Source organism: Falco naumanni, chromosome 6 (genome assembly GCF_017639655.2).
Source record: "Falco naumanni isolate bFalNau1 chromosome 6, bFalNau1.pat, whole genome shotgun sequence".
NCBI lineage: Eukaryota > Metazoa > Chordata > Aves > Falconiformes > Falconidae > Falco > Falco naumanni.
Genome location: NC_054059.1, coordinates 91,011,752 through 91,025,981, shown reverse-complemented (window position 1 = coordinate 91,025,981; position 14,230 = coordinate 91,011,752).

The window sequence follows — 14,230 nt, the reverse complement described above, 5'->3', positions numbered from 1 at the left end:
TGATCGTTATGTCTGTCTGGCCTTTCTTCCACTCGCAATAATTTCTGATCCTGGTTGACAAACTTGATCGATCTGATGAATCAGTGGAGTTAATGAATTTCCTACAAATGCGAGTGTCCTGGTTTCAGCTGGGATAGAGTTAATTTTCTTCTAGTAGCTGGTACAATGCTGCAGTCTGGATTTGGTGTGAGAATAATGTTGCTGACACGCTGATGTATTAGCTGTTGAGGAGCAGCACTTACTCTAAACCAAGGACGTTTCAGTTCCCCGTGCTCTGCCAGAGAGCAGGTGCACAAGAAGCTGGGAGGGAGCGTAACAAGACAGCTGACCTGAACCAGCCCAGGGAATATTCCACACCATAGAGCATCATGCTGAGTATATAAACTGGGGGGAGTTGGCCAAGGGCCACCGATTACTGCTTGGGGACTAGTTGGGCATCGGTCAGTGGGTGGTGAGCAGTTGTATTGTGCATCACTTGTCTTTTCCCCTTGGGTTTTATTCCTCTCTCTCCATTCCAATTATTGTTATTGCTGTTGTTATTATTATTTCAGTTATTAAACTGTTCTTATCTCAGCCCATGGGTTTTACCTTTTTCTGATTCTCCTCCCCATCCTGCTGGGGCAAGGAGCGAGCGAGTGAGCGGCTGTGTGGTACTTAGTTACTGGCTGCAGTTAATCATGACACTTGGGGGAAAAGTAATGCATTGCAGGAGAAGGAGAGTCATCGGGAGAGTGCAAGTGGCAGGGTTAGTGCCTGATCCAAATCCCCTGGGACAATGTGCCTGGAGAAACTGGGAACAAGCAAGCACTGAAAGAGGGAAGTATGGAAGGCAAAGAGAGCTAAAGCAGGGAGGTTCTCTGGGAAGGTATCAAAGTAGGAAATCAGTCTAGGAGACAAACACAACCCAGACAGACTAATTACTTAAAAGCTATTTTGGAAGGAGAGTTTCCTCCTCACCTGGGACAGCTGCCTCCATCACAACTGCCCCCAGAGCTGGGGCTGCCCTGGCCCTGGTGACAGTCCTGCCTCTGGTGGAAGGCTGGAGGGGAGATGTCCAGTGTTCCTTCAAGTAGTGTTTCCGTGAGTCTCGTCTATCAGACCTATCAGAGAAATGTATTAATGGTATTTTGTTCCTGCCCTTGGGGTTTTAAAGAGAATGAGCCTGACTGGTGCCAGCAGGCGGGCTGTGCCCCGGGCAGGTGTGCTGGCAGAAACCGCCATCCTGGCCCTGGGCAGGGGTGGAAACCCCAGCTCTCTACCTGGCTGGTCATGTTAGGCAGAGCTTTTGGTTTTCTGGAGCTTCCCCAGCCCTGCTTGTATCCCTTGGGCAAAGCACAGGGTGAGAGCAAAGCAGGTCCGTGCCAGGAGAGTCAGAAAAGGAAGGAAAGGGAGAAGAGGGGCATAAACTGGCATCTCCCTCAGGCACCATGCCGATGCAGGGAGTCGCTGAGCAGAGTGCACGGCCTTGGCACTTGCCTCTCCCTTTGGTCCTGTCTTGCCCAGATGCAAGCAGCAGCGAACCCGCAGGGGCTCGGGCAAGCCGCACGGTGCCTGTCAGGGAGCACAGGCTGCCTGAGCTCTCGCTGCTCTCACCGCACTGTCCCGGAGGAAAACCCTGCTTGAACTCCCCTAGGTGGGCAAGAACCGTTCTGCTCGGGGCTTGGAAGAGTCCTCCAGTGGTGAGCCAGGCTCTCTTCCCAACTGCTTTCACCTCAATGGGTCCTTACAACCCTGGATGTCGGAGTCTGAGTGACAAAACCTGTGGGCTCCACATGGCTCTTGCCACTGTGGCCATTCCTGCTGTGAATCTCCTCCCCTGACATCCTCTGCTGGCTGGCAGAAGCGGAGGGCTCTCTCCAGGCTCGCAGACACTGGGGCTGAAGATAGTCTATGGAAAATTGTGTGCAGATGCTTTCTCTTTCACCCTCACTTTTTTACCACTCAAAGCTTCCTTAAATTCTTGCTTTATCGCTTTTCCTTCTCCTCTTTATGTTTGAACAAACATCACTTGCACCCTGTCCCATAAGGAGATTTTCCATGTGCTGCTGTTTCCCCTCTCAGCAGGCAGCTGCTTATCTGGGAGCACTGGTGGCCCTGGCGTACCTTTGTTCCCCAAATACACCCATCTGTCACCGCTGGCAATAAGCAGAGGCCTCTTTGAGGGGGTGGGTTCGGCTCTTGGATGCATTTGCTGTCATTACTAGAAGCTGTTCTCAAACGGAGAGACATTTCCACAGATATTTGGTTGACTACATGGCAAGAGTTTCTGGTACCTTCTTTAACAGCAGTGTATTTAGTTTTACATACTGCCTTGAAACGTGGGGGGTGTTCTTTTTCCTCTTTCCTTAAATCTGTTCCTGATTTTTTGGGTTTTTTTCCCCTTGCTGTTCAGCTGTTTTGCCATTTGCTCAGGGACGGAATTACAGCTGTACCACATTGGCCTTTTCTTGTACAGCCCTGTGAGGTGTCAGCTCTCTCTGAGGAGGGTTTTTCCTGCAGCACACCAGTTCTTCCCATTGGGAAGTCCACGAGGAAGGCATGTCAGTGTAATTTAATCCAGGAGGAGAATGTGCCACTCAGGGAACTTATGCTGGACCAGAAGACACACTGGCTTGTCATGCATGGTCCTGTAGCCATCACGGCAGCCACAGCACGGAAAAATTGGGAAGCTGTAACCCAGGATAGGCAAACACACTGGCCTAACATCTGCAAAGGGGGCTGCATGGCTCCCGAAACCCATCCAGCCCCGGCACATTTGTGGAGGCAACCTGCTTCTGTCTCTGAGGTGGGATGCTCAGATATCTCCAGATTTTGCAGTTTCTCTCAACATAGAAGTGGTGAAGCTTTGGGGTTTTTTTTTTGTTTGGGTTTTTTTTTTTTTTTTTTTTTTTTTTTTGTAACAGCCTCATCCTTAGCATGTGTAAATTGCTAAAACCAATATAAGAACAAGATGCAATTTTTAATTAAGCCACGTGTCTCTGCAGACCTGTCTTGTCCCATGTGCAGACGCTGTCTCCCAGGTGCCCCCCCGCCTGCACCTGCTGTGCCCCTGCAGCAGTGTGTGCTGCACTGCTGCCCTCGGGGCACCAGGGATGGGCTCGGCTCGCTGCTGTCCCTTGGAAAGCTCCTTCCAGCGGTGTCTCCATCCCCATGTGTGAGCTTCTTTATCCCCACTATCATCTGCTGCAAACTGGGTTTATAACAGGGACCCGAATTCTGGTGATGCCAGTATTTGTAACTACTTGACTCCCCTGAGGATGCGCCTGTGGGTGGATTTACCAGGCAAGCTACCCAGCAGAGTGTCTAGCCACTTTTCTGATGTACTTTACAAAGGCAACTAAATCAAGAGAACATCTGTCATGGGGCAGGGGGGTAAACGTAATCTTTTATGCGGGTTTTCAACATTTCTACACATCAATGTGTCTTCTTTTCCCCAAAGCACATCATGAGATCTTTTTAGAGTAGAAAATTCTGTTTACTATGTTTCACAATGTATTTGAAGTCCAGCACAGAAACTTCTTCCTTGTGCTCAGCTCTGACTAAATCTGCCCTGGTTTCTCAGGAGAAAAGCTTGCTAGGAAGGAGAGCACTCTGAGATCTCCTTTGATCTATTGATGAAATCATTGCTGTCTTTTGTATTCCAGCAGGCACGCCGCTGTGCTTTATTTATATTTTTAATGCAATGCCATTTTATATGTATCAAAACTGGCAATGAAATTAATATACAATATATAAATGCATTATAGAAAAAGAAGAACTCTGGCAGCCACTTTAGAGAAGTGATTAAAATTTAAAAGGCAATTTGCCAGTAGGAGAAAACAAAATAAACTCATTATTTACCATGGCTACATCCCTAATGAAGTGTGGAAATTATTTTATTAATGTTTTTGGTATTTCAGAGGGTGGCTTTCTTCTTGACAACTACAAAAGATGTGTTTCTTTACAGGAAAGACGATTGCTCCAAAAGTTAACGCTTTCTGTGGCAAACCCAGTTGCTCCGGTAACCGCTTTCCATCCAGAAGGTAAATCCCCAAGAAATAATTCTCTTCCTCTGTTTTGGGCCAACACACTTATAAGTCATGTTGGTTTCCTCTTCTACATGCTCATGGCATTTCTTTTAGAAAGAAACCTGTGCAGAGGTGTTGGTCCATCAGGTCACTGGAGCTTTGCAAGAAGGGCGCAGCGAAGGCTTTGGCTAACTTCTGAAAAAGGTCCTTGGGCTTTCCAAAGTCTGGAAAATACCAATAGCATAAGCTGCAGAAAAGAGGAAGATCTTTTCCAAAGTCCTGGTGAAACAGGCAGGGGGATGGAGTACAAAACTGTTCACAAGGCATCTAGATCTGTGGCCCTTCTCAGCTCCAGACCTTGATATCCCTCAGTCATTTTCTTGCCAGGCTGAAAGCTGGGACTTCCCTGTGCAACTCTTTAAGGCCATTGTCTGTAAGTCCTGCTCCCTAAACCCAGGAATTTTGCTGAAACCATTAATGTCCGTATTTCAGAGACTTTCTGAAACTTCTAGAGCTTTATTTGTAATTACTTTCCCAGTACCACCTTAGCTTACCTAAACTTACCCTTTTAAATCAACTGGGATGCTGAGCTGGTGAAGATCAGCTGGCTCTTCAAACAAAACTGTACCCCGGGAGCTGTGATCACCTGCGAATTTTCTTTTTTTAAATTGACTTAGCACAAAGGGAAAGAGCAGCGATTTTCTACTGACAAAGAAAGAGCCTTTAGGTTTTGTGAATTGGACAGCAAGGAAATAAAGGCTTGAGATGTGTTAATTGGTTGTGTTGAGATGCTTATTGACTGAGCAATCAGGATGTCATTGCAAAAGGATGCTTGCGTAAGATGCTTGTCGGGTGGTTTGTATTGATGTAGAGGTTTTGGAGCCTTTTATTACTTGTTAAGGTAACCGTTGCCTGAGTAAGGCAAGCGGAACTGTTGAAGCAGTGGAAGATTGTGCCCTCAGCAGCCCCTGGGACATACCTGTGCTGTGCGGTAAGCGCAGGCATGAATGAGATGAATCCCACGTTTTGGCTAGCTGTCTGTTTTACTTATTGCAGGAGGCTGTAAGTACAAAAGAGATAACAAAGCTTCTTGTTGGAAGAATGGTTCTTTAATTTTGCTTATCAAAGGAAATTAGTGATGCCTTCTGCTTTTGCATATGGCTCTCTGTAATAATTTGAGTAGAGCAAAACCCACAACTGTAGCTAGGTCTTCCCTGTTCAAGCTAATCTGACTGTCAGCAAAGGTACCTCATAAATAAATACTACCTCAGTCTATTCTAGTGTCTAGGTTTATTCCTTTGAGGCTTGGAACTAGTAACACTGAGGTTTAACCTCAGCCTCGGCAACTTTCTCTGACAGGTCTTCAAAGTGCTCAGCCCCAGGGGTGACCTTTACTTTTTCTGACCGTTTGGATGGGAGGTTGTAGGAAGGTACAATTGCAGGTACTGCTTCTGAAGAATTTCAACTGGTCCTTTCCTTTTAAATTTAAAGTAATGCTGTGAGCTAAGAAAGTAAAAAAATATTTAGCCAGCTCAATGGAGCATAATGTAGGGAAGCAGTGTACTCCAAATAAACAAATTGGATGTCTACTGGGCCCTGCTGCAGACTGTTTGCCTTGGTCTCCTTGCGTCTGGGGCTCCTGCGGTGAGATCCTGTGCCCAGCTGCCTGGGACAAAAAAAAATCACATTTTTTTACAGGGCAGCTATGGCAACCTGGGGAGTATCGTAGTCTACTTCACTACTAGGATACTAGGAGTATCCAACTAGCCTACTCTTGTCTCTGCACCTAGCAGGTCTTGAGCACCAGATGTTGGCTGCTTCCCACCCCGGGTCAGAAAAGATGGGCAGGGGAGATTCTGTCAATCTTCTTTTGCACCGTCTGGACTAGGGGGATGGAACTGCCCATCCACCTCCCTGGGGGAATGCTGCTCTGGGAGGCAGGCTCAGGAGAGCGCTGCGGCTGCCGCAGGGTCTTCTTGCGTAGGGCTGAAAAACCTGGCCATGTTTGACAGCTTTTAGAAGGGAAGTGTAGTTTCTTGGTAGTTTTTGAGTTTGAATCACTGATATTTTTTTTTTTAGTGGAGGTTTTTGGGTTTTTTAAATTTGCTATTTCTTTCTTTCTGGTTGTTTGTTTGTTTTGGTGTTTTGCTGTTTGTGGGGAGGCAGAGGGGGGGAGGTCTGACAAAGCCTGCTCAGCCCAGCAGTGCCTTGGTCATGTCCATGCCCTGTAGCAACATGCAGGAGAACCTGACAAGCCTCCTGGGCAGCTGTACCCGCATGCAACACCAGTAACCCCTGCCTATGCCTTATGATGGGACTATTGTTATTTGCCTCTAAGCAGCCTGTGTGCTTTACCAACACACCTCTCGTTCACAGGTATGAAATAAAGAGGCGCTGTTTCATGGCTAGGAAAGTTGAAGCATAGGGACATTTGGGGTCTGTGTCCTCAGGTGCCCCCAGGTGCCCTTGGTCACCTCTTTCCAGTCCATCTGACTTGCCCAGGGTCACAGTCTCTCCAAGGCTGGCTTCCACCCGCAAAACTAGGAGGTGGAAGAGTGATTTTGGACAGTGGTTGAACTCTCAGGCACTGCCTGATGCCAGCAGCTGAAGGACAAGGGTGACTGTGAGGGAACACTTCAGGGTGACCTATTTTCCCTGACCCGTGACTGCCCCGGCTATACCATGAGAGCCACACGAAACTCTGAGAAACTAAAATATGCTAAATACGGTTTTGCCAGATAGGAATCTCTCTTCCAAGCAGAGATTACCCAGTGGGTGAGCTGCTCAGGGCAAGTTAACTTTATAGAAATAATAAAGCAAGTTTAAACCTGTTTCTATTCATCTGGCAAGTACTTTCAGGCTAATAATGGAAAGGGCAGCAGCATTATGTAGTAATGGGCCTCCTTTCCGTTGTTCTGTGAAACTGCACTTCATTAAACGGCGACCTTTCTCCTGTCCCTAAATAGTAAAGTATAGCAGCAGCAATATAAAAGCATTTCAATATTTTATAGCAGCGAAGGCTGCCTGCTATTTATAATTACAGTCAATACCTGGACTGGAGAGAAATGCCTTAATTTTCTTAATGATTCATACATGGAAAAACAATCAGGCTTTTCCTGTATTTCTAATTGCATCGGCTGGCTCTAGATGAGTGTGCTTTTCCAAATTATTACCAGGCCCTGGCAGAAGTAGCACTGAAGTAAACCTTCTTACAAATAAATGCCAGTTCTTGTTGCAGCCTCCTTGTGCAAGCCCCTATCCCAAGTCCCATTTAGCTTCGGGACCCCTAGTTCTACACTCATAGACCTTAAACCTTGATTTAATTCTGCCTGGGAAGCAATGAGCCTGGGAACTCCTCGTGTCCTGATGAGTGCCAGCTGTGTGTTGTGCCATCTCCTGCACCCTTGTGGTCCTGTTGGGAAAGGGAAAGTTGGAAACCAGAGATCTTGGATGGGGAAGAGATGGAGAGCAACTTTGCTCAGCAAACGAATTACAGGTAGAAGAGAGGAGAGCAAGGGAGTAGCTGTAAGCTGCAGCGATCTCTCTGCTCTCCTATGGGTTGTCTTGCTGGTCCTTGGGAAAGGAGCGTCAGGACCATGAAAGCTCAGGTCCTGGAGGAAGAGAGTCCAGCTTGCTCATGTGTGCATTAAGGACCAACACCCACGTAGTGTATCTCCCTCCCTGGGGGAGGTATGGGAGATCCCACCAATATCAGGTGGGAGCCAGCAGGAAGTTGTGGTACTGAAAGGAGAAATAAGTGAGAGGCGGAGATAATTTTCTGGATGATGCTGCTTGGATGAGGGGAGTTGAAACAAAGGCACCATGGGCTGTAACTGTCCCTCCTTCTTAGTTCTGTCCCCAAAAGCCCTGCGTGCCCTGCCCCCCCCCCCCAAAAAAAAAAAAAAAAAAAAAAAAAAAAAAGAAGTAGCACTTTTGTTGTCATAAACCAAACACTTTTGGTTGTGTCCTGCAGAGAAACTACACCTGCAGAGCACTGTCCTCTGCTGATGCCCCCCCCATCCCTCTTCTGAAGCCTAGCAGACGTATGCATGGTCAAGGCATCCTCTGGCTTTGTGCTTCAGTTTGCTTCCAGCCCCAGTCTGGGCCGTGGAGTCCCAGGTGGCGAGGAGTGGGTATGGCCACGCTGGTCCACTGCACACAGCTGGCTGGAAGGACGTGGGTCTGCTGCAGCCTGCAAGCTGCCTGAGCACCCAGGCACCCACCGCCTGGGTTGTGTGCCTGTGCATGACAGGGTGGAACAGCCTGGCACTGGAACGGCATGCTTGCCAATAAGTGTGTGGCAAAATGCAGGAAACTTGCCTTCGAGAAAGTCCCCCATTTGTTTGTTCATTGCTATAATTACCACACCCCTGAGACACTGGTTGCCTACTCAAAAGATGAGAGGTGATTTACGCACAGCTGATACTCCTGACCCTGAGCACTGCCAAAATACCTATAGCACCGCTGAAGCCCTGCTATAAGCCTAATTTGATTAACATGCCTGAGCACAACCTGGAGCAGAAATTACCTTATTGGTCACTGACATGCGTGGTAAACTTATACGCTCTTGTGTTCCTGCTGGCTGCCACCACACACCTGCAGTGCAGGCTATTGAGGTGAGTTATCAACTTGTTGGAATTAACCTACAGTTGATAGGAAAGCTTTGATGGTCAGCAAAGATGAGGTGTTGTCCTGAGAAAGGAATTATTTTGCTGTCTTGCCAGAAATACTTATCCCAGTTAAGACCTGTCATGTACTAGCCATGTACCTGTGTGAGAGCTGCTGATGCGCAGGTGGCCCTGCCACGGGTGGCCACGGGCCTTGAGCACTGTGGTCTGTCAGGACCAGGGTGCTGTAGCACTGACCTTTCTGCTGTTGAAGGCATGTGCTTGCTGTTCCTGGCGCAGCCGCAGATTCGTGGTGCACTGGCAAAGAGGCTGATGGAAGGATGGGCTTGCTGCCCAAGAGCCCTTGGGAAAAGCTTGGCAGTTCCATTCCCTGTGCTGGCTGCTGTGAATGTCAGGGCAGAGGCTGGAAGAGGAATCCCTGCCCCCCCACCTGAAGGAAGGGCTTTGCAGAGAGAGGAGGTGGCTCTGGCAGGGGTCTGGGGTGGGCGAGGAAAGCAGTACCTTGCCATGGAGACCACCAGCATGTCCAACCCGCTCCCTGCAGTTGCTGTGGTTTTACCCCCAAGGCTTTTGCAATCTCCTTTTCTTTGACAGGAATGTGTGGCAACAACTCAGCATTATTAAATAACAGTCCCACCCTCCACACAGCTCCTCATGATCCTTGCACGCAGCAGATGTGTAGCTTGACACAGCGCAGTGGACGTTTGGCTATGGCTGGGCTGAGGACCAGGGTGCTGAGCTGCTTCCGGGCTAGCCACTGAATCCTCTCCATATGTTACTCTCCTACCTCCTCTTCAAAAAACCAAAACGATGTCACCTCCTTTGGGGCAGATCCATCTTATCTTCTGCCCACGCTCAGGAGACATTTCATGGCCGATAGGCACAGCCATTTGTTTCAAGCCTTCCTCCAGGGGAGTGCATGGGGTCTTTGGAGGCTGGTGCCCGGGGCGATTCCCCTTGGCTCTCGCAGCTCTCTGCCTGCCCCTGCCCTCTGAGCGGCTGTCGGGTTGGGTACAGGTTCCAGCCCACATGTCTGGAGGAGGAAGGCACCTCTGCGAGGCCATTACAAACCTTCAGGGATCTGCGGTCCCCATCACTGTGGATTCAGCAATGAGGACCGCTGCTACCTGTGGGCTCTCCCCACCAGCTGGATTATGCTCTATACTCAGCCTATTTCTATCTGAAATACTGCATGTTAATGTTATGTCCTGGTCCTTTAGAGGCTGGTGGGAATCTCCATCTTCACAGGAGCTGGATTTACAATGAGACAACTAGTCTTATTCAGATCTTAATATCTTTTGCCTTGTGCTTCTTTAGTTATTAGGCTTTTGCTTGTTTGGTTTTGGGTTTGCTTGTTCAAGGTTTTTGTTGTTTATGTATTTATTACCTATTTCAGCAAAGTGTCACACCTTAGACAAGGGTCTTCGTCTGGAGAAGCCATTAAAGTCTTGGTAGGTTACCCAGGATGCTGTGCCCCAGCATACCTGTGGTTGGAACTGGTGCCCTGAGCCTCACAGAGGAGGTGTCCCAAGAAACACAAAGGCAAAACTACCAGAAAAGTAAAAAACAAATTATAAACCCACGACCCTGCTGTCAGAGAAAATGCTGCAAAGCAGAGATGCCAGATTTGAATAAGATGACTGCCAGCAGCTTAGACAGGGAGAGGAACTCACCAGCCGCATGTTCTGGGAAGAATTCTCACATGCATGATGAAAAAAAAGTGTGACAAGTATGGCTCGGTGTTATAACTTTGCTGGAGTGCCGTTAGTGCTACAGCAAATCCAAGCAGCACTCAGGGCAGGGAGAAAAATAAAAAGAGGGGGGAAAAATGAAAAGAGAGAAAAAAAAATAATCACAGCTCTTAATCCAGCATCTTTCTACACTGTTTAAAGTAGAGCCCAATAGCACCTAGACTGAATTATCCCAGAGAAACAGTTGTCTAATCACTTACACGGCATTTTGAGATCGATGATAATGCCAGTTTTGCCAGCCTCCCTCACGTGGAATGTTGCATACCTGTCTGCTTTCATCTTCCTTGACAGCCAGGTTGTATTTGGCAATTTCTTCCCTAAACCAACATACCTGTATTTTCTCTCTCTTTAGAAATGAGAGTTTATGGCATTTCTGCTGCGTTAATAGAAGCCATTGTCTCTCTCACAATCCTTAGCTCCATTCTGATCTTTTTCTATAAGAAAAGACTTTATTAGCGCTGAAAGATGTGATTTTACAAACTCCTACACGGCCATGAAGCATACAGATATGCCTTGTACCTGATGCACCCAGCAGAGCCGCTAAGCCACTCTGGTGAGACAAAGACGCAGTGGCAGCAGCGGTCAGGATGCCCTGGTTTGTGCCGGGGGGTGCCAGGGCAGTGGGCTTTGGACCAGAGCAGAGAGCTGTGTGCTTCCCTCTGCCTCGGCTGTGTAGCCCCTGCTGGGGTAACTGCCGGTGGGAAAGGTGCCCCCTGGCAGCCGCTGCCGTGTGCCCTGGCCGCTGGTGAGGTGGGGGTGTGCCCCTGCCAGCTGAACGGAGCGTGAAAACCCACGGGCCGGGACCGCAGCGATGCCTTTGGATGGGGAGAGACACCAAAAGCAAGAGCTGCCGCTGTATGATCTGCTTTTCTGGGGAAGGGCTGATGCCCTGGTGCCCAGGGCCGTGCTTCTGGCCAGGGTGGGGGCCTCCTGCCTGGCCCTGCTGGGCTCCCAGGAGGTCTGGTGGGGCTAGTGCCCCGAGCTGCTCACCCCGTGATGGTAATGGATCCTCTTCCCCTCTCCTGACGGGGCAGAACGGCTTTTTACAGGCAGGAAATATTAGGGCATTTCTCAAGCGAAAAGGTCTGTGGGGAGGGGGACATTCACAGAGAAAGTTGTCGCAGACAGCTGAGAGATAACAGCTAAATTATTTTAAACAGCAAAACAAGGATTCCACTTTATAACCAGCCATAGGACAGGTAAATATTTATATACACATATTTATTTTGAGGATCAGAACAGCCCACCCAAGCTCTTCACAAACAATTTTATACTGGTTTCCTAGTTTAGGAGCAGCTGTGGCGCGGGGGGAGGCCTGATGCCGGCCAGGGCCAGAGGCAACACCAGCGCCAGGCCGCATCCAGCCTCACCACACCACTTGGGCGCACACCACAGCCTAGATTTCGTCCTGAAAGCCTTCCCACTTCCCACCTCCTCATTCCAGTTACTCAGGCAAAAAATCAGTTATTTGCAAAACTCTTGTTTTTCCTCTGCAGCCTTCAGGTTCCTTTTTTCCTTCCTTCCCTCATGTTTAATGCCAAGCAAAGGAAAATGTTATGTTCGTCTGAGCCTAGGACCCCCTTCCAGAGAAAAAGCCACACCTGTGGGTAAAATCAGCCCTTCTTCAAATTAATTCCAAAAATTGAGAAGGGACTTCAAGGATTCCTCTGAAATAGAAAAACTAGAATTTTCTTCACTTGAGGAAAAAAACCACTTTGGGCAAGTGTTCCTTTAATATTTTTTCTTGTTCTTGGAAGAGGTTTTGTTGGGCAAGTGTTCCTTTAATATTTTTTCTTGTTCTTGGAAGAGGTTTTGTACAAATGTGAAAATTAATTAGGATGCAGAATGTAGGATCTTGTTTATGTGAACATATTTGTTGAAAGTTTATGAGGGCTGAATATTGCAGTAATTGATGCGTGCTTGTATTTCAGTTTCTCATGGATGCCATCTGGTCCAGTTAAGTTGCTCTGTTGTTTTATATATTGTGTTGTGGTAGGGTTTGGAGGTTTTTTTTCTTTCTTATGATTTTGTGCTTACTGTTATTTGGAAGGGGAGGGAGTGGGAGAGAAGGAAGTGTGGACAAGTTGGCGAAAGGGTGAAGTATTGTGAAAGCATGAGTGCAGGATCAGTTCTGATGAATTCAGTCCATACACACGCTTTACGTTAGGGACTGGCAGCAGGAGACTAGAAGGATGGATACATTTCACCCAGATTTTGGAACAGTAGTTGGCTAATGCCAGGAATGAGAGAGAACATCTGCTGAGCTCTTAATGAAAAATACGCATCTTTTTATCCTCTGCAAAAATGGACAACACGCTATTTGCATGCATGGTGGGTGAATTGAATTACTCCTGGAAGGGCCATATCGGGACAGTGCAGCTACTCTGCTGCATGTGCTGCCTGCTCACGCTCGCCATCCCTCAGCAAGTGATGTCTTTGTGGGTAGTGACATTTCTTTCCTGTCTCCCTTATCCTGGTGTAAAGGATGAGTAACCCGCTACCTGCAACCCAAATGAAGGGGCTCCAGATCTGTGCCCAAGGTGCTGTTTTTCTATCCCGAGGGCTCGGTCCCCTTCCTGCTAGCCAGGGACCCTTCCTTCATGAGCCAGACCTCATTTAGTCCAGCAGAGACCTGCCTGCCCGTGGGCAACCCTGCATTTATACGTGGCAATCCGGATCCCATTTCCAACCTGCTTCTTTGCTGGCCAGCCACCACCCTTCCCCAACTGCCAGCCCAGCACTACGTTGTCGGGGTGGTTTTCATCTCCTCGGTCAGAGACTTTTCCCCGCCACCTCCCAGGTCCGCTTTGGTGAGGTTCACCCTACGTTTGGGCCATCTGTTCTCATCTCGCTCCACGCGGGCAGCAGCAGATCTACTGCAAAGCTGCCTTCTGTTCCGCAGCAATAAACTTCTCTCCCCGTTGTGGCCACAGGGACACCTGTGCTAGCGCAGACAGCCAGGGCTAGTCCAGGACTGGCCACGTGGCTAATGGCCAGCCATTACAACTGCTGGCCGGGTGACGGGCTGGCACCTCCAGGGGAGTGAGCCCGGTGATGATGCCATGCCTGCCTCCGTGGCCGGGGGCGTGCTGGGCCCTCCTCTCTGCAGTCTGACCAGTGATTCTACAATACACATAGGAGATTAATTTCTTTTTTGGGTGTCTCTGTCAAATTAGACTGAAATCAGCTAATGGACTCTGAGTGCTCAGAGGGGACTGAAATGACTGTGCTTATTATAAAGCCAGGGGAAGAGCAGCGTTTCAGGCAAGGTGTAAATGGTTGCAGCTTGCTTGCCTATAGCATTCTATTGAATGTCCCCTTTCCCTATACCTTTATGCTTCAGGTTTCAAAATGCTTTGGAGGAGGTCTTGTCTTCGCAGATGAGAAGAAAAACGTTTCTTAATCAAGAGATTAAGATGTCATTAGTAGGCTTGTGTGCGTCACATAGCAAAAACATGAATGTGCAGAGGGCTGTGTATTGCTTTGGAGAGACAGAAAATATTTGGTAGACTTCAAAATCTCTCCTTTTTTTTAATGGCGCTTATTAGATATTAAAGCCCTTTTACTCCCCACACATTCACACAGTAAAATAAGAGATTTTTTTAATTAACTAGAAAGAGGCAAAGCTTTGACGGATAGAGCCAGGTGGAAAAGGTATTAGGCCATAAATTCTACTCTGGGCAGAGCTGGCTGGGAATGGTTCAGCCTTCCTTGGGGGGTGGAAACTGCAGTCTCTTTAAAAAGCCAGTATTTCCCACAGGATATTTCTGTTTTGCCAAGAAATAGAAAATTAAGATAGAGCAATAATAACATTCTTTTCTCTGGGCTGGGCTCACTCATCAAG